Source organism: Macrotis lagotis, chromosome 3, assembly GCF_037893015.1.
Source record: "Macrotis lagotis isolate mMagLag1 chromosome 3, bilby.v1.9.chrom.fasta, whole genome shotgun sequence".
NCBI classification, from domain to species: domain Eukaryota; kingdom Metazoa; phylum Chordata; class Mammalia; order Peramelemorphia; family Peramelidae; genus Macrotis; species Macrotis lagotis.
The window spans coordinates 7161352-7181087 of NC_133660.1; the positions used below are offsets into that span (position 1 = coordinate 7161352).

At 36.0% G+C, this 19736-nt stretch overlaps 2 long non-coding RNA genes across 2 annotated transcripts in view; one reads left to right on the forward strand and one right to left on the reverse strand.

Annotated features, from left to right (window-relative positions):
- Positions 1–10137: 10137 nt before the first annotated feature.
- On the reverse strand, positions 10138–15704 carry LOC141515949 (uncharacterized). The gene is made up of 3 exons (XR_012476572.1): positions 15090–15704; positions 14144–14206; positions 10138–10524 (listed from the first exon to the last, which is right to left on the reverse strand). It is a non-coding gene; the product is annotated as an uncharacterized LOC141515949 (long non-coding RNA).
- The window catches only part of LOC141515948 (uncharacterized), an 11235-nt gene continuing 6991 nt past the window's right edge, over positions 15493–19736 (forward strand). Inside the window, exons 1-3 of the long non-coding RNA XR_012476571.1 lie at positions 15493–15716; positions 16013–16112; positions 16466–16724. This is a non-coding gene — a long non-coding RNA (uncharacterized LOC141515948). The remainder of the gene's footprint in view (positions 15717–16012; positions 16113–16465; positions 16725–19736) is intronic.

Here is a 19736-nt window from a genome sequence, read left to right on the forward strand (position 1 = left end):
TTATTTATATAAGAATTTTTAAGATTTAAAATAGTTGAAATTAACTATTTTACACCTCAACAATGCTCTCATCTTAAAATAGAGTTTAAAGCTTGAAGCTGTTGAACTTCTTCCATCAGTTGCTTTTTAAGAATAGAATTTACAGACAAGCTGCCAATTAATATTAGTGATATGAGTCATTATCAAGGGTTCCCTATGCTATGATATCTCACAAGTCTAGACTTCTATTCTTTCTATCTGTCTTTCTATATATCTATCTATCTACCAATTTATCTATTGATCATCTGCCTATCTACCTATCTATAATTTATAATCTTTTTCCATTTCTCTCTTTCTGAATAAATGAATGAATGTAAAAGAGCAAGCACTTTTTAAGGGTTTTTTTTTGCAAGGCAATGGGTTAAGTGGCTTGCCCAAGGCCATACGGCTGGGTAATTAAGTGTCTGAAGTCAGATTTGAACTCAGGTACTCCTGACTCCAGGGCCGGGGCTCTATTCACTGTTTCACCTAGCGGCCCCAGCAAGCAGTTTTGATTTACCAAACACTGGATACAAATTTTAAGTAGTTTACTTTGAGAGCAGGAGACAAACCTTCTGAGGTAATTGTGATCGGAGATCATTTTGATCTGCAAAGTCTATATGGGAAGTTGACATCAATAGTGGTGTGCCTTTTCTAGTAGCATTGGCAGTTTCAGAACCAGAAAGTAGGGTGTTGGCAGGCGGTGAGGATGAAACCAAGAGAGTATGACAATGTTCTGTTATCTGAAGGGTACAGCAATAGGTAGGGCATATAGGAAGAATCAATATATTTGAAACTGTACTATATGTTATATATGTGTGCAAGGGTGTGAGGTCTGGGCAGGAACAAGGAAGCTCATTATCTTTATTAACTTGGCATCCCAAGCAAAGAATGTGACATGGGAATAGTCAAGTGATATAAGTTTAAAGGAAAGTAAAGTCCACCACTTTAGAAGCTAGAGGTCTTGCAACAATACATTGAAGGAATATTTTTTAATATTATGATTAGTGTTAGAGGGGGCAGTTTTATCTTACAGATTTTTAATGAATGACTGAGAACCAAAGGAAAGATCTTTTCATAGAGTCTATATGGCATCATAATGTCAAACCCAGGTTTCAGGAAATAATTTTGTGAAAGTACTTGGTTTGCTCAGCTGAGCAGAACAAATAATCAGATAAGAAGGCCAAAGGATATTCATAACCTTATTGAAATAAAATAGTGCCAGATATTTGGAATGGAGTGCATATCCATAGAGATACATATCACATAAAAAGAAAATATGATTTATTATGGCATTTAAAATATGTAAGAGTATATCAAGCAATGGAATAATGCATTCTTATAATTTGAGACTGCCTACTCTTTCCATCCCTTTGCTGAAAAAAGAAAGGAGAAAATAGGAATGATCCAGCATAATATAAATTGTATGATAAATAGGACTATATATTCTTAAATATAAACATGCATATGTGTGTATCTGTATAAATGAACCAATCAATCAACAAACAAATAAATTAGACACCTACTAAGCAGACATTGTATTTTATGCTTGGGATACCAAAAGAGGCAAAAGAAAGTCCCTGTTCTGAAGGAACTTACTATGTAATGGGACATAACATGCAAACAAATATCTACAAAGCACTCTATATACAGGATGAATAGGAAATAATTAATAGAGGGAAGGCAGCACTGGAAGGAAGAAGGTTTGGGGATAGGGTTTATTTGAGATTAAAGGACATCAGGGAGGTCAGTAGGTGACATAGAGGAAGGAGATTGTTCCAGGCAAGGAGGGACAGTCAGGAAAAATGCCCAGAGGTGAGAAAGTGACTGACCTTTTTCATGGAACAATCATGATGCCAGCATTGCCAAATGAAGGGCACACCGTTCATCAGGGAGTGAAGTGTGCAAAGACTGGAAAAGGAGGAAGGGAATAGATGATGAAGAGTTTTGAATTCCAAACAGAATATTTTGCATTTGCTCCTAGAGGCAAAAGGAAACCACTAGAGCTTATTGAATAGGGAAGTGACATGATCAGATCTTCACTTTAGGAAAATTACTTCAGTGACTGAATGGAGGATGGAGTGGAGTGGAGAGAAACTTAAGATAGGTAGATCCACCAAAATGCTATTGCAAAAATTCAGACATGAAATGATGTGAGCCTGCACCAGAGTGGAATCAATGTCAGAGAAAAGAAGGGCATATATTCGAAAAATGTTGAAGAGGTAAAATTGGAAGTCCTTAGCAGCAGCGTGGATATAGGAAGTAAGAGACAGTGAGGAATCCAAGTTGATTCCTAGGTTGAGAGACTGAGGGACTAAATAGATAGCTACCCCATACAGTAATAGGGAAGGCAGAAGATGGGGGAACGTTTGGGGAGAAAGATAATGAGCTTGGGAATATTGAGTTTATATCTACTGGATATGTTTGAAAGGCAGTTGGAGATGAGCAATTGGAAATCAACAGAGGGGAAAGGAAAATTTGGAAATCAAAAGACTAGAGATAGTAATTAAATATGAGTACCTCATCAAAAGAAATAGTACTGAGAGAGAGGAAAAGGGGGTCTAGGACAGAACCCTGAGGGATACTTACTCTACATGTCTATGTAAATCTGCGTTTGTAGGTAGGTATGAATGCATACTTCCCAATTGAATTCAAAGTTCCTCTTTTTTCTCAGATTAGTGATTTGGAGTTATCTAATGGAATGGGAACTAGAGTTAAGGAACCACGTTTCCCATTCCATTTCAAGAATTCAACAGTTTTTTGTAAGCCAGAATAATTTCTTCATTCTTACCACAGTCATTGTATAAGAATCAAATGAAATAATTTATGCAATGCATTTATAAATTATAAAACAATAAATAAATGTATCATTTCATCGAATGAACACTAAATCTTAATCCTTGTCCTTGACTGTAGGCTGGTTTCTTTGCCATTTATTGGACATGCTAGCCAACTCAATGCCAAGAAACTTTGGGCAAGAATATGCAGCTCCCATATCCTCCCTCCACAATGGCTATTAGAAGTGGTCTTGATACCCTATTTATTAGTTCAGGCTTTATGTAGGGAGGAAATTAGGTATGCTAGTAAGCCAATGAATTGTTAATAAAAAGAAGTATGTTATACCTAATGCAACAAGGACATTCAAAAGGATGCACCTACTAAGCAGACATTGCGGTTTATGCTTGGGATACAAAAGGAGGCATATTCTTTTTTTTTTTTTTTTTTAGTTTTTGCAAGGCAATGGGGTTAAGTGGCTTACCCGAGGCCACACAGTTAGGTAATTATTAAGTGTCTGAGGCTGGACCTGAACTCAGGTCCTCCTGACTCCAGGGCTGGTGCTCTATCCACTGCGCCACCTAGCTGCCCCAAGAGGCATATTCTTAAATAGATATAAACATGTATGCAAATGGAAAAGATCTGGTCAGGAAGACCTGGTGGAGACTAACTTGCTCTTTTTTTTTTTTCATTTTGTTTTTAGATTTTTCAAGGCAATGGAGTTAAGTGACTTGCCCAAGGCTACACGGCTAGGTAATTATTAAGTGTCTGAGGTCGGATTTGAACTCAGGTACTCCTGCTAACTTGCTCTTTCAACAAACACTAACTTGAAGAACCCCAATTCCCATGTGAGTGACAACTTCCGATCCTTTGTTAACATGATCAGAGCTCATCAGGATCCTATAAGAATTTGCCACCTCTTGGGATACTAAACTCTTGACTTTATATCCTTTCCCTAATCCTCATTAATAAATCATCACCATCATTTTATGTTTCATTATCTTCATGCATATTATTTTCTTCCTATAGAAGGTTTTTCCTCCCTTCTCCTTTTCCAGAAGCACAGCAAGAAGATCATAAAATTCATTAAATATATTGAATCCTGGAGATGAAAATAGAAGGGTAACAAATAGATATGAAGTGGAAGAGTTTTGCCAACATTTCTATAGCAATCTGCTTTCAAAATCAAAGACAAAGTGACTCCCACATTGGGATGCTATCATCCCAGTATTTAATGTGCCAAATGAAATGAGGCAATGCAAAATGCTCTTAAAATATGAAGTTGGCAAAATTTGGTGAAATGTATACTTGGATGACTAGACTTTTAAACAAATTAATATAGTAAAAAATCTGTGCTTTAGGTAACACAATTTAAAAGCCCTTGTGGGGTTGATCTCGAAGCTATCCTAAAGATAAAGTTTTGGGGGGGGAAATCACAAAACATTTTTAAAGATGTCACAAAGATGACATGAACTGATAGAAAACCATATTATATACCTACTTTCTCATATATAACAAATTTCACGAGAATGACATATCCACATGGCCAAACATTAGAATATATAAAGATGATCTTTCATAGCAGATCATCTTAATAGTCACTTGCTTGTGTGTTTCCAAAGTCCTGTTACATTTACTAATATGCTTGCTTCAAAACTGTACTGGATTTGGAATAAATATAAAAAGTCCCCTAAAATAAGATGTCTATATAAACTATGCTTTGCTAGATCTTGGAATCAAGTCACTAAACAATTATTAAGTACTTAAATATCTTAATATTGAAGACAAATACAAAGTAAAAAAAACAAACATACAAACAATGCTTCTCTTTTCTCAAGACGTTCTTGATCTATTATGAAAATAATTTGTTCAGTGATCTTTCATACAAATGGACCATAAAATAGAGAAGTCTATGATCAAGAAATATATTTGCCAGCAAAAATAATCATGTCCTACATAAATTCCATATTTTTATGTCAGTAGTCTATTGGTAAATGCTTTAATATTATGAAGCATCATCAAAATTGCATGAACTTCAAAGGGAAATAGAAATACTAAAAAGACAAGATCACAGAAAGACAGGCTCTGATTTGTAGTATATTCTCTTCTTTCAAATATGTGTGTATATGGAAAGAAGATGGCACAGTTGGTATAACATTAGCCCTAGAGTTAGGAAGATCTGTATTAAAATCTAGACTAATATATTTATCAGTTGTGGGAATCTAGGAATGGCCCCTCTTAAATGACTCTCTCTTACCTCATTTTTATCACCTGAAAATTGGAGATAATAGTAGTTCATACCTCCCAGGATTGTTGTGAGGTTAAAACAAGGGATTTCTAAAGTACTTTGTATAGCTATTAGTCTCAAACTTTTTTGTGTTATGTATCCCTTTGATAGTCTGGTGAAGACCAGGGACTCCTCAGAATGATATTATAAATGCATAAAATTTATGAGATTATAATGAGATTATAAAGTATAAGTCAATTGTATTGAAATACAGTTATCAATTTAAAAAAATAAAAAATTCACAGATCCTAGATTAAGAGCTCCAGTTCTATTTTGCCCAAAGGTTTTTTTTTTTAGGTTTTTGCTAGGCAATGGGGTTAAGTGGCTTGCCCAAGACCACACAGCTATGTCATTATTAAGTGTCTGAGACCAGATTTGAACCCAGGTACTCCTGACTCGGGGGCCGGTGCTTTATCCACCGTGCCACCTAGCTGCGCCGTGCCCAAAGGTTTTTAAAACTGTGTATTACCTTTGACCCAGCAATACTACTACTAGGTCTATATCCCAAAGAGATCATAAAAAAATAAAGAAAAAAGACTCACATGAACAAGAATGTTTATAGAAGCTTTTTTTGGTGACAAAAGGATTGGAAATTGAGGGGATGTCCTTTATTTTGGAAATTTCTGAGCAAGTTGTTGTGGTATATCACTGTATTAGAATGCCATTCTTCTATAAGAAATCATGACTGGTAAGATTTAAGAAAAATTTGGACTTGCCTGAACTGTTGTTAAGTGAAGTGAGCAGAACTAAGAGAACACTGTACTCATTATTAGCAACATTATGTGATGATCAGTTATGATAGACTTAGCTCTTCTCAGCAATACAATGAGGCAAGACAATTCCAAAAGACTTATAATGGAAAATACAGAGAATGAACTACATCCAGAGAGAATGAACTATGGACTTTTAATATAGTTCAAAGCATACTATTTCAACTTTTTAAATTTGTTTCTTTCTTTTGCATTTTCCCCCTTTTACAGACTCTTCTTTCAAAATATGACTAATATGGAAATATGTTTAATATAATTGCACATTAGTGCAATCTATCAGATTGTTTGCTGCCTTGAGGTGGAGAGAGGGAAGAGAAATAGGGAGAAAAAGTTGGAACTCAAAATATAAAAAAACAATGTTGAAAACTATCTTTACAAGTAACTAGAAAAATATAATGTTATTAAGGAAAAAAAACTGTTTTATGCTATGTGATGATTCCATTGACTTCATGTGACCAATTTTCATTTCTATGCTTATGATCCCCAGATCTATCCAGTCTAAGTCTCTCTTTTGAACTCTAGTACCACATTACCATATGCATTTTGAACATCTTAATTTCCTTGTTCTCTAAACATCTCAAACTTTTCATGTCCAAAATAGAATTCAGTATCCCTTTCCTAAGCTTTTGAATTAACTTTATTTTATATTTTTTCATTATATTTTATTTAACTTTATTTTTGTATTAAATTTTGTATTTTTATATCAAGAACAACATTTTCCTCTAGGTCACTCATGTGAGTCACTTCAACTCAACATTCATCCCACATATAGAATCTGACATCACATCATGTCATTTCTACTTTCCTGGCATCTCCCAGGTCTCAGATAGCTGCTACCCTAGAACATACCCTCACCACCTCCTGCCTGAACTATGGGAATAGCCTTCTCAGTTGTCACGCTGCCTCAAGTGCCTTCTAATTCGTAGCATGGTCCCTCCCTATCCTTCCAGTCTTCTTATACAGTCTTCCCCTTCACACCTCTAGAATTCTTGCTGTTCTTCACACACAGCACTCTGTTTCCCAATTCTGTGTGTTTGCATTATCTAAGATGTACCCATTGCCAAGAATACTCCCCCTCTCTTTGCTTCCTTCAGGGCTTACCTCAAATCCTATTTTCTACAGGAGAACTTTCTCTGATTCCAAATCTCACAAAACCCTGCTGCCCTCACTTTCCACTGAACCTATACATATTTACATACTGTCTCCCCACAGAGTGTGGGCTCCTTCTGGGCTCCTGTCATATTCCCAGCATTTTACATCATTTTTAGCTCCTAATAAACCCTTAACAATTACTTTTTGATTGATTGGCTGAATGAATGAGTCTCCTAGTTGGAAGGAATCCCAGTGGCCATCTATACAACTCATACCTAAACAAATATTTCCTCTATAATACATCTGATGTCATTCAGTGGTTATTTTAGGATGTCCAGTGAAGGAACCTCCACCCTCTGCCCACTCCTACCCCAGGCAGATCATTCCATGGGGCAATTAGATGTAGCAGTGGATAGAGTGCACCAGCCCTGGAGTCAGAAGTACCTGAGTTTGAATCTGATCTCAGACATTTGACACATACTATGTGACCTTAGGTAAGTCATTTAGCCCTGATTGCCTCGCATCCAGGGCCAGCCAGCTCCAGTTGTTCTAATTCATATCTGACCATTGGATGCAGATGGCTCTGGAGGGAGGACCTGAGGCTGGTGACTTAGCACAGCATCTCCCTCACTCAAATCAATTAACTTGATTTTCATGTCATTACCTCTCTGATGTCATGGTCTTCATTGAGAATGAATGAAAATATTATCATTACTATGATGGATAGCTTTCAACTTTAAAGATATGTTTTCTTATGAAGCAAATATCAGATCCATCGGGCCAATGAGTCTAGAGTTCTTTCTACCACCAAGGGACCCCATCTTGTTGTGGTTTCTGATTCTTGTTATTTTTTTCTGTTTTTAGGTTTTTGCAAGGCAATGTTGTTAAGTGACTTGTCCAAGGTCATGCAGCGAGGTAATTATTAAGTCTCTGAGGCTGGATTTGAACTCAGGTCCTCCTGACTCCAGGGTGGGTGCTCTATTCACTGCATCACCTAGCTGCCCTGGTTTCTGATTCTTGATGCCCTTCACCCCTTTCATCCCTTCCTTACCCTAATACCAAGCCCCAAATTATAGCTTAGATTTGGTTCATGAATCCTAATAAGGGAGTGACATGGCATTTTGTTTTGTTTGTTTTGTTTCTTTCAAAAAAAGTTCCCAAGATACAAAGTGGATAGGGTATAAGACAGGTATTAATTTCCTGCAACACACACACACAACAAAAGACTTAAATACCAAAAAATTCACAAGTGCACATTGACAATGAGCTAAAATAGAGAGGAAACAGCATACATACTCAATAGGGTATAAAAATCTCGAAGAAAAAGGAGAGGAAAGGGGATGGGAGAAAGGGAACAAAGGAAGGGAGGGGAATGTAGGGGATAGAGGAGAGGGTAGATCATGGGAGAGGATAGTCAGATATAACACATTTTCTTTTTTGCTTTTTTCAAAGTGGTGGAATTGGGCAGCCTGTCTGGGACCACGCAGCTAGGTGGTTGCTGGGTCTCTGGGGTGAGATGTGGGCTTGGGCCTCTTGGCCCCAGGGCCGATGCTGTGTCTGCTGCACCACTCAGCATCCTCACAGCACATTTGTGAAGAGGGACAGAGTGAAAGGAGAGAGAAAATATAATAGATGGTGGTGGGGAGGGATGGATGCAGGGAATTATAAGCAGCAACAGCAACTGTGGAAAAGTATGGAAGGAACTTCTCTGCTGGACTTATGATGAAGAATGCAATCCACCTGAGACAGCTGATGGTATCACAACACAGACTGAAATACATTTTTTTCTCTTTCTTTCACTTTATTTCTCATGAGGTTTTATAATTTTGTGGGGGAGGGGGGCTTATGTTTACTCTTAAACAAGAATATTTTAATAATGTGTAAATAAGTAAGAAATAAAGACAAAAAATAAAATAAAAGAAGAAAATGAGCTAAAACCATGAAATAGCAACCTATAACTCCTATTGTACCATCCCAGGAAGTAACTTGTAGATAGAAAGCTAGATCTGGATTTAAGAAGATCTTATTTCAAATCCTGCCTTGTTTACTTTCTATCCGTTTGACTTCAGGCAAGTCACTTAACCTCTATCTGCCTTGGATTCCTCATCTTTAAAATAGAGAAAATAATAGCACTCTCTCTCTTTCTCTCTCTCTCTCTCTCTCTCTCTCTCTCTCTCTATATATATATATATATATATATATATATATATATATATATATATATTACTCTTAAGTCATAAAACATTTTGTGGAGCTGAAGACATTTTGCCATCGGCTCTAATGTCTAATCAACTTTCCCCAATCCATATCTTCTGGCAAGCCAGAGGGTGACTTGTGCTCAGTCCTATGTTGCCATCTTGTTCTCTTTAACGAATCCTTGTGGTGCTTGCAGAGGTCATGTGGCAAGAATAAAAGATAAGGGATGAGCATTTCCAAATTTCATCAAAATATCCATGTTTTCTTAAAAGTCCTAGGAGGAGAATGCCAGTACAGCTTGCAGTTCTATAAACAAAGTCTGGAGACAAAGAAAGGTGAACTGATGATCTTAATGAGACACATTTCCCTTCACAAGTAACTTTTGCTGAGATCTATGACTGTGACATGGATCTGGGAATTTACACCTTATTCAATAGAATCAGGATAGGTAAATGAGAGAGGGAAGTATCATTGTATCCTAAAAATATATATATATATTTAGATTTTTGCAAGGCAATGGGGTTAAGTAGCTTGCCCAAGGCCACACAGCTAGGTAATTATTAAGTGTCTGAGACCGGATTTGAACCCAGGTACTCCTGACTCCAGGGCTGGTGCTCTATCCACTGTAACACATAGCTGCCCCAAAAACATAATATTTGAATAAAAGTAGAACAGGTTGCCTTAAGTAGGTAGTGGGTAACCTAAGGTTAGATACCTGCCAAGTAAGTCATTGTGATACTTCTTTTAACAATTTGATTTATACTAGGTGACCCCAGAAGTCTCAAATCTGAAATTCCATGAGTCTGTGATTCCTCTGCTTCATTATCTCTCTTATGCAGAATCCAAGATTTAATTCAATTTTAAATATGTTATTGAGCATCTGTTAAGTGCAAGACTTCCTGGATGCACAGCAGTATAAGTTTGCACATATTTGAGAGGAATATCACAATATAAAATTCACACAAATTGAATAGCAATGAGTTTTTTTATGGGAACACATTATGTGAAAATGAGCAAGGGCAAAACATGAAAGTATCTCTATGACAAAAAGTTCATCATCAACAAAACACAAACACACACACAAGTGAAACCTTGATTCCCCCACAATTTGATGGAGTTATATGACTGGCACACATTTTTATGCTTTTTTTTTCAAAGTTGAGCTCTGCAGAACTACAAATGCAGAAACTACTCTCAAGAAGATTGCATCCAAGCCATCCAACAAGGGCAAATACTGCATGGACATTCTAGTGGTAGAGAGAATGAGAAGTGAAATGAAGAAATCCTGGTCCCTGCAATGGGGAATGAAGTCATGGCGATGATCCTTGCACGGAGGGAGCACAGGAAATCTTCCTGAAAAAAGTGGTACCTCAGCTGGTCCTTACCCTATTACAGATTAGAGGAATAAAAAGAAGTAGATTAGTTTAATATAAATGCACCAACAAAGACACATACAATTTTTGTGATAAGAAACTTCAGTTTTTCTGACATCTGTTGAAACTGTCTTTGTCAAAATAAAATACCTTGTTTGTCCCTAACTTACCTCTGGGACACCAGTAGTCTTCCAGCTCTTTCCCTTCCTGACACACTTTTTTCACATTTTTTCCACTTTCTCCTTCCTGTTTCTCACGATCTCCACCTATACTCCCTGTGCTGCCAATTTTGATTCTTTCTGACTCAGCTCATTAAAAATCCTAGGCAAGGCAGGGGATGATGCCTCACACTACTGCTTCTGCCCAGCTCTTGAAGTTGTCACCCCCTTTTTCAAAGACTGGGTCTCATCAACAGTGTGTTTTGTCCTCTAGAAAATCCCAGACATCGTGATCCAAGGCTGCCTTCTGGCCCAGACGTGGTGGTAGTCCTAAATCACATGGGGAAGATTAGGAATGCTCATCCCCTTGGGTAACAACACCCAAGATTCCAGTCTCTTCTCAAATCTCTATAACAGCATTAATGAACCAAGTGGGAATAATTAGAAAAGGACATGGTTGCCTAAAGGAACCAATATGAATTCACTAATATTGAAGTAACCTGACATAATTGAAGGTCATAGTGAAATAATCGTATTTTTTTTCTGACAAGTTAATGATGGAATTATAATGCTATAGATATAGCTTTCATAGATTTTAACAAAGCATTTGACAAAAGTCTTCCATAGTGTTTTTGTGGAAAGGAAAGAGAGATGTTGGATAGGAAAAATAGTACAGTTAGGCATAATTTAAACTGGCTGAATGGTAAAACTCAAAGAATATTCCATGTCAACTTAAAAGGAAATCTTCATTGGAAAACCCCAGGGATCTGTGATGGATACAATGCTAACATATACACACATATACATATTATGTATATATGTGTGTATATATATATATATATATATACATATATATATGGTATATAGATAGAGATAGATAGATAGTTGGATAAAATCAATGACAAAGAAAACAATAGATGTAATAATTAATCAACAGTGCAGGTAATACATTTTAGGAATAATATAGATAAGTTTTAGAATGGAAGGTAGCCTGGATAGTGAGGAAACTAAAGGAAATTTGATGAATAGCCTATTCTTTGATTAACAGATCTAGGATTCCAAAACAGGTTAGATTATTGGGTTGATTATAAGATGAAATTTAGTAAGAAAAAATGAACAATCTTATACATTTGTTTCCTTTTCATGGTATTGTTTTCCATCTCTATCAGAATGAAAAAATCAAATCAATGTTTGACCTGGGTAGGGTCAGAGATTCACTATGGTCTAGTAGATAGTGAACTAGATTTGGTATCATGGAGACATAGGTTCAAATACCACCTCAGACACTAACTCTTTTTTGAGACTTAAGGCAAGTCACTTAATCACTATCAGTCTAAACAGAGATTAAAAGAATATTTACCTTAGAAAGTTGTGAGAATCAAATGAAATAACTTATTAAAATGTTTTGTAAATTTTGAATTTTTGAATTATTATATTGTCATTATTGACATTAATAGTATCATCATTACTTTTGTTTAGTGGAACAGGATGGAACAAAGTACTGTCCTATAGTGAAGAAATTTTCTTCTCTTCCCTCTTTTCTGTCGAGTTCCTTCTCCCCAACACACTGCTGTAATTTTTAAAAATTGACCATTTTCCTATTATATTGTTGCAAGTTTTATTTTTTTGTCATTATTTTTTACTTTGGATTGTTCCTGAATCTAAGCCTTAGTTCATTCATATAAATTTTCTCCGTTTGCAGTCCAGATTATTATGTAGCTGAATGATTGTGTATGGCAGAGTGGAAATGGCACTTTTTTGTGTTTAAAGGAATGCAATAAAAATGGAATCTGCCAGAAAGCTTGTATGGTCTCCCATAGGCCTTCATTATACCTTTTAGGGAAGCACTCCTGTAACAATAAAATTGTTCAAGAAGTTACAATGAACATGGGGCCCATCTAATTAAAACTCTCCCTAGGTGGGGATGTCAGAATAAAGCAGTTAGCCAGGCTCCAGGTAGCATCTAGTCCACCCTTTATCTAGTTACATCTATCTTACTTTGGGCGAAGGAAGAAAGGAGATGTTTATTTGAGAAAAATGTGAAAACAGTCCCCTAGGGAAATGAGGTACAGACTCCAGTATTTTGCATGGCCTGAGCACCATCTGTAAAAGTTTCTCAAATTCTTTGATAACAAGGCTGAAAGAAGAAAAATCTTACTTGTACATTATTTCTGCTATCAGGATAAACCTTTGGGAAAATAAATAATTGGAACAAATACCTAGGAAGAGTTTAGAAACAGTAGTGAAATTATGTGTCCTAAAAGGGGGGGGAGTATCATATTCATGATCATGTTAGAATACTACTGTATTACAAGAAATGATGAGCTCATTGGCTTTAGGAAATCATGACTAGACTTGTATGAAATAATGAAGAGAACATTATAAACAGTAATTGCAATATTAGTTTAAGAACAATTTTGAGTGATTAAATAATTTTGAGTTCTATAAATACCCAGTGAACAAAATGCTTATAAACTACAAAGGACATATGAAGGAAGATGCTATCTGTGTGGAGAGAAAGAACTGATAAATATAAGTACATATAGAATGATTTTACTTACATATGTCCCAGTTTTTTATCTAATGAGAGCATTCTCTAGGGTAAGGCAGGAAGGAGAAAAAAAGGAGGAAAAAAATTTACATGATAATTTTGTCATATATTTGAGAGTAATAGAAAGTTGTAGAATTGCAGTTTCATGTGCAGTCATCTTTTTATTATACAATATTATTGAAATTAAAAATAAAATAACATTTTAAAAATAGATAATTGAAAAAATATATAATCGATATAATTCATTATTTTGATAGATATAGACATGTTAAATACATTTAATATGATAAAGTCAAATCAATATAATATATAATATTCATACTATATTTATATATAAGCATTATATAATGGTGTAGTAGACAAATGATATAATCAATTTTAAAAGATAATGAATAATTCATATATATATATATTAAAATTCATGATCCATTGTTAGAAGATGACAGAGTAGTTTTCTTTTTTTCCCAGTCTTAACCTCCATGACACAATGCAAAGGCTATCAGATTTGAAGGACCCAGGATTGAATGCTGATTCTGTCATTTACTTTAGTGTATGAACTTGGGCAAATTGTTGATCCTCCTTTTTTTGTCATAGTTATCCTCATCTGTAGAATAGATGCATTGCAAAGCCAGAGCTCCAAAGTTCCTTCTAGACCCAAATCTAGGATCCCATAGCCTTTTCTCCCTATAACCTTAAAACAAATCTTATGAGACTGCGATAATTCACTCTGCGTCACAAGGAAAGAAAAGGCTCCAAAAGAATACAATTCCGCAGTACTGCCACTGCCTCTGACCATCTTCTAGTGCCACCAATCAAAACAACCTAATGTTGCTTGTGGCGAGCAATCCCTCCCAGATCCCCTCACACCAGTGATCCAGTTTGCACGTCACATACATTATAAGAGATGGAAAATACCGACCTACCTCTGTCATGCAGAAAGAGGTTGCAACTTTGGGGATGGTGGGAGAGAAGGCAGCAAAGAGGAACTGAACAGAAAGGTAAGTAGGATTAAAAATCTAGAAACCCAGCCAGCATCCCTCCTATCTCAGTGGATTCCATAAAACTGGTGACTGACTGAGTCTTCATACTTCCTAAGGGGATGCTTTAGGGACTGTACATTGCAAATGTCTATCATTTGAGATCACTATTCATTTATTTTTCAATCTTTATTGTGAGATAATATTCTATTAGTTTTGAAATGGGTATATTTGATGCATACCTGAACAACCTAAGGTAGCTTCACCCATATGGATGCTGCTGGGGACCTTCTAGGAAGCCAGAACTCAGGAAAATGCAGTTTTTTTCCTCCCATGACTGTAATAGTTTTGACTAGACTTGGTACCTGTGGGGTAACTTTTGCTGCATTCAGATTGGAAGGTAAAGGATTTTGTGACTCACTCATCTTAAGAGAGAGGGAGGACCTGAGGGCTAATGCCCTGAAAAAAGGTCTAAGTCTTAGATCATTATCCCCATTTTACAGATGAGGAAATTGGAGTAAACAGAGGGGACATGACTTGACCAGGTATCACAGATTATGAGCATTGGACGCTGGATTTGAATTCAGTTCATTCTGACCCCTGTTCTGGCACTGGGTCATCTAACTGTCCAGAAAGTAAACTATAATGTCACAAGATTGATTTTCTTCTCAGGCATCTAACCTAGCTTTAATGAAATCTTTAACGGAGGAATTCCCAAAATATCTGGAAAAATAACTATACTGTAGGAGGAAGTCCCCAGCACCGGGAGAGGGTTATATTAGAGTAAGAACACTCATTAGGATACATGGAAGATCCATTTGTTTCCAATCCAGTCTCAAAAATTTATAGTTGGACTTCCTACCTAAAACTGCAAAACAAATGGAAACCATACCTAAGTGTGTCCATAAATGTGCAGATTCATTTTTTTCACTAGTTAATTTCAGTAACAATCTGTTTTTTGTGTGATTCCACACCTAGTTTGGTTGCATTTAGATTCTGAAAGATTTCACTTAAAGAGCCTGTCCCAGAGTAGCATATGTTCTTTGAAATTTTCCACAAAGACTCTCATGCTAGATTCTGAAGCAGTTTTGTGTTTTGTGCAAAAGAAAAAAAGAAAAAAAGAAGAAAAAAGAACAAAGAATCAGAATCGAAGTCTCCCATAATGACAAGGATTGAGGTTGAACAGATGCTGAGTTATGTCCATCTCTTAAACATTGGTTACTAAGGGATCATCTGTAAGTTGTGATGTCATAATCAAAACTTTGCAACTCTCTCCTTTATGTTAGCCAAGCAGGGTAGAACTACTGAAAAGTTTCAAAGCAATCATGAGACAAGTGTTACTATCTATAGTGGTCCATGGGTTCTTGCTACTGAACAAATGAAATAATCAATTGTGCTTGAATAATGCCAACCTCCATTTAAAAAATTTGTCTTGACAGTCCTCAAAACATAGGCAGGACAAACTTTTTATCCCACAAATAGACCCAAATTCCAACTTCTAGGTATCAAGAAAGAAAAGGTAACACAGATTGGATTTGACCATACAATTTTCAGTAAGGCATTGGGTTGGAGGGATAGCCTGGCATGACCAGAGCTCCAATCATTTTGGGTGCAAAGAGAATTAAACAAATTGATAGATAAGCCTGTGAGCTCCATTAGGTAGAAAAAACAGTTACCTCTGAAAATGAAATAAAAAATGCAGAACTTTATATGTGAATATATATATATATATGTATATATATATATATATTAATACTTGCCTTTTTGAAGACCCCTGAAGCAACTATAGATTTATGATAATTTCTGCACATTCAGGAAGAATATGTTGGCATGCCACAGAAGACAGGATTCAAACATGGGCTTCAATTAACTATATCAAACAGCAACGAGGGAACAAGAATACAGAAGTGGGAAGGTAATTAGAACTTGCTCTTAACATTCCTTAATTGCCAGGCCTTTATCGGTACCAGATGGTACTTGAATAGGAATTATTTGGGAATAGCCACCTTTCTGACATTATCTCTAATTAAGAAACCTTTCTCGGCTATCAGGCATAACTTTGGATTCATTTCGTCTTTCCCAGGCCAATATTAACTCACAGGGTGGAATCAAGTCTGTTTCCCTTCTGTCTGTCATTTGCTATAGCTGCTTCCATCTGTTGAAAGGTGAACAGATCAGTGTTGCAGTGATCTTAGCTCAGGGTCACTGTTCAAGGTTCCTTTCTGAGCCCTCCAGTGGTTCATCCAGGTTTTCTTCTATTTTTATAAGGTGAGAGCTGACTCGCAGGCACCAAGTAAGGAGGACAGTCTAGGAGGATAGCTGGTTTCAGACATGTGTAATACTGTTGCAGTGCCCCATGCCACTGAAAGAGCTCATCCTTGAGCTGAAGCCAGTTCTGATCATTCAAAAGTCACCTGGAACAAAGACCTCGGCTGATTAGTCATGACTTGTTCAGAATGGAAGGAGATTGAGAATTGAGAGAATTTGAGATCCGGTCTCCAAGGAAACCACCATCAAAGGGGGAAAAGTAAGAAAGTTTCATATATATACATACATATGTATATATATGAAAGAATACTCTAAATTACTACTACTACTACTACTACTAATAATAATAATAATAAGAGTAAATGGAAATAAAAATAACCCTGAGGCTTTGACCTTATACTTTGAAAACTGACAAAAAAAAGTTGAAAAATGTCAATCATCCAAGTGCGTTCAAGGATTTCTCCTGGTCTTGGGTATCAGGAAATGTGAGGAAAGAAATATCCAGGTTTGTAGAAGTTGCCAACAGATGTTGCTGTTCTCAAGAGAAAGTCAAGTTTCAGAGAGGAATGGAAATGAAAATGGAAGGAACAGAAAAGAAAATGACAACAGGGGACAGTTACAATGGAAGCAATAGAAAGGAAAAGAGAGAACAAGGATTGGAGAGGATTAAAGATGAGTTTACTGGAAGAGAAGGTAGATTAAGAGAAGGACAGAGCTAAGGGATCTCTGATCCCTTTATTTATTTCTGGGGATCTGTGTAATGATCCCTGGAATTCTGTATGGTGGAGAATGTCTGGGTCAGCTGGCTTATCCAGTGCAGGTTCCCAAAAGATCCTTGGGTCAAGTGCAAATTTTTCCCAATATGAACCAGTAAAGAGGAATCTGATGAGGCAACATAATTGTTGAAATCCTGTATGTTAGGGTAGGAAAAATAGGGGAATATTTTGTAGACTGTCATATGCCAGGTATGGCTTTATCTCTTTAAAGCATTCCAAATTCTGTGGCCCTCCATCATAGATGTCCTTGATTCATATTTGGTCTGATTGTACTTCCCAACTTCATTATCCTAAGACTATTTCTACTTCTTATAGCATAATGAAGACTGAAATGTTAGGTCCCCAATATAGTTGTGTCTCCTTTTATCACAGATATCACATCGTAAAAACACTGATATTTTTCCCATTGCCATTTTACTACTTTCATTTCCTTTAGATAACATGTCAAATAGACCTATTTTCACTTTCACTGCTTTTCTCTGTTTGTGAGGCAATAAGATGTTTAATCTTCCCTAATGCTATTCTGTAGTGTTTTGCAAATCAATGTGTATGTTGTTTCCCTTGGCTGTCATATTCCTTTACTTGGAAAGATCAAATGTCCACTGCCTAAAGCAGTTTGTAAATTTTTTGCCTCATTTTTATGCTAAGTCATACACACATTCACACATATTTGAATAGGTATATTGTTTGTATATATGTGTATATATATATATATAATTCTGCAAAAAAATAGTGATAATCATGTTGCAATTTATTCCTTTCTCTGTTTTCTTATTTTTTTATGTGATTCCTTATTTAACTAGATTTACTGGAAGCATTTACAATAATTTTTTATTTTGTACCTTTTTCTAATTTGATATTGATTTTTGAGCTTTGCCTTATATCAGGAATTCTTAACCTGTTTTTTAATGTTATGGATCCCTTTGGCCATCTTGGAAACCTTCTCAGAGTAAAGGTTTTTTAACATATAAAATAAAATACATAGAATTTCAAAAGGAACCAATTATTTTGAAATAGATTTCTTTTTTAAATTCATAGACTCTTTGATTAAGAATCCCTGTCTAACTTGGTCTGATTGCATTCAGTTGATTCCCATAATCTTCCCATATCAGAAATCACTTATTAAATTGAGCCATTTTCTATTTGTGTTTGAAATTATTTGATTGCTTGCTATATCTAGAATCTTTCTACTTTCTTCCAGAGAAAAAATATTTTCCAACTTTTATGCATCTCCCATATAGTCTACCTTCATAATCTCTTCCTCTTCTGCATGGGTTGCAATTAATGATGATCACCAAAATATCAATGTTTTTGAATAGGTTAATCAGAGATCTTCAAAATTAGATGATCAGTTGCTCTACTGACAATTCTTGTTGTCTTTGGTTGTGCGTGCACACACACACACACACACACACACACACACACCCCAATTCCAACTCCATAAATTCTAAACCTTAGATACAATGCCTTTTTTCCATCATGCTTAATTTATTTTTTTTAAAAAAAAATCAATATTGGTGTAATTTAGTTCTTCCAGTAGTATTTAAAATCACTGATCATTATATAAAGATTTCATGTTTAGAGACCCAATAATTCAGTTAATGTTTATAGGTGATCTTAAAAGCCTGTATCATTTTTGTCTTTCTCCAAGGCCTTTACTTATATTTAACAACCACAGTTGAAGAAAGTCATTCAGAACTAATGGCTATTTTGTACTTTTCTTTATATTAGAATAAAAGCTCCATATAAACTCCCCCATTAGAATGTAAGCTTCTGTGGGGCAGCTAGGTGGTGCAGTGGCTAGAGCACCTGCCCTAGAGTCAGGAGGACCTGACTTCAAATTTGGCCTCAGACACTTAATAATTGCCTAGCTGTGTGACCTTGGGCAAGCCACTTAATCCCATTGCCTTAAGTAAAAAAAGTAAGCTCCTGAAGAGTCTAGGTTTTAGCTAAGTTTGGTTTGTTTGAGGTGGGAAGAGTTTTTGCATTTTCTTTTTATCCCTAGCTCTTAGTATAATTCTTAATTTATAATTGTTTGTCCTGCATTCTGGAAGAAAATCATGACATTAGGGAGGTGATGACATGACATACATGCGAATTGGATTTGAGTGAGGGGATGTTGTGCTAAGCCATCAGCCTCACTTTCTCCACAGACTCATCTGAGTCCAGTGGCCAGATATGAATGAGGGAGACTGGAAATGACCCTGAATGTAAATTATAGTAAACATTTCATAGATACTTCTTGATTGATTGATGGTTTGTCAAACGACCCAATGCCAAGATAATCCTGGTGGGTCTTCATACTTACTGACATTGGTCTGTTTTTGGTACCATATTTTAAGAATTTCCAGGATGAGAGAACCTTCCAGATCTCATAATGTGTTGACATGCAATTCACTTCAATTCAATTAGTTTTTATTAAATGCCTACTAAGTACCTTGTGCTAGGTGATGAGAATACAAAGACAGAAAACCTCCTCTAGAGGAACTTATATT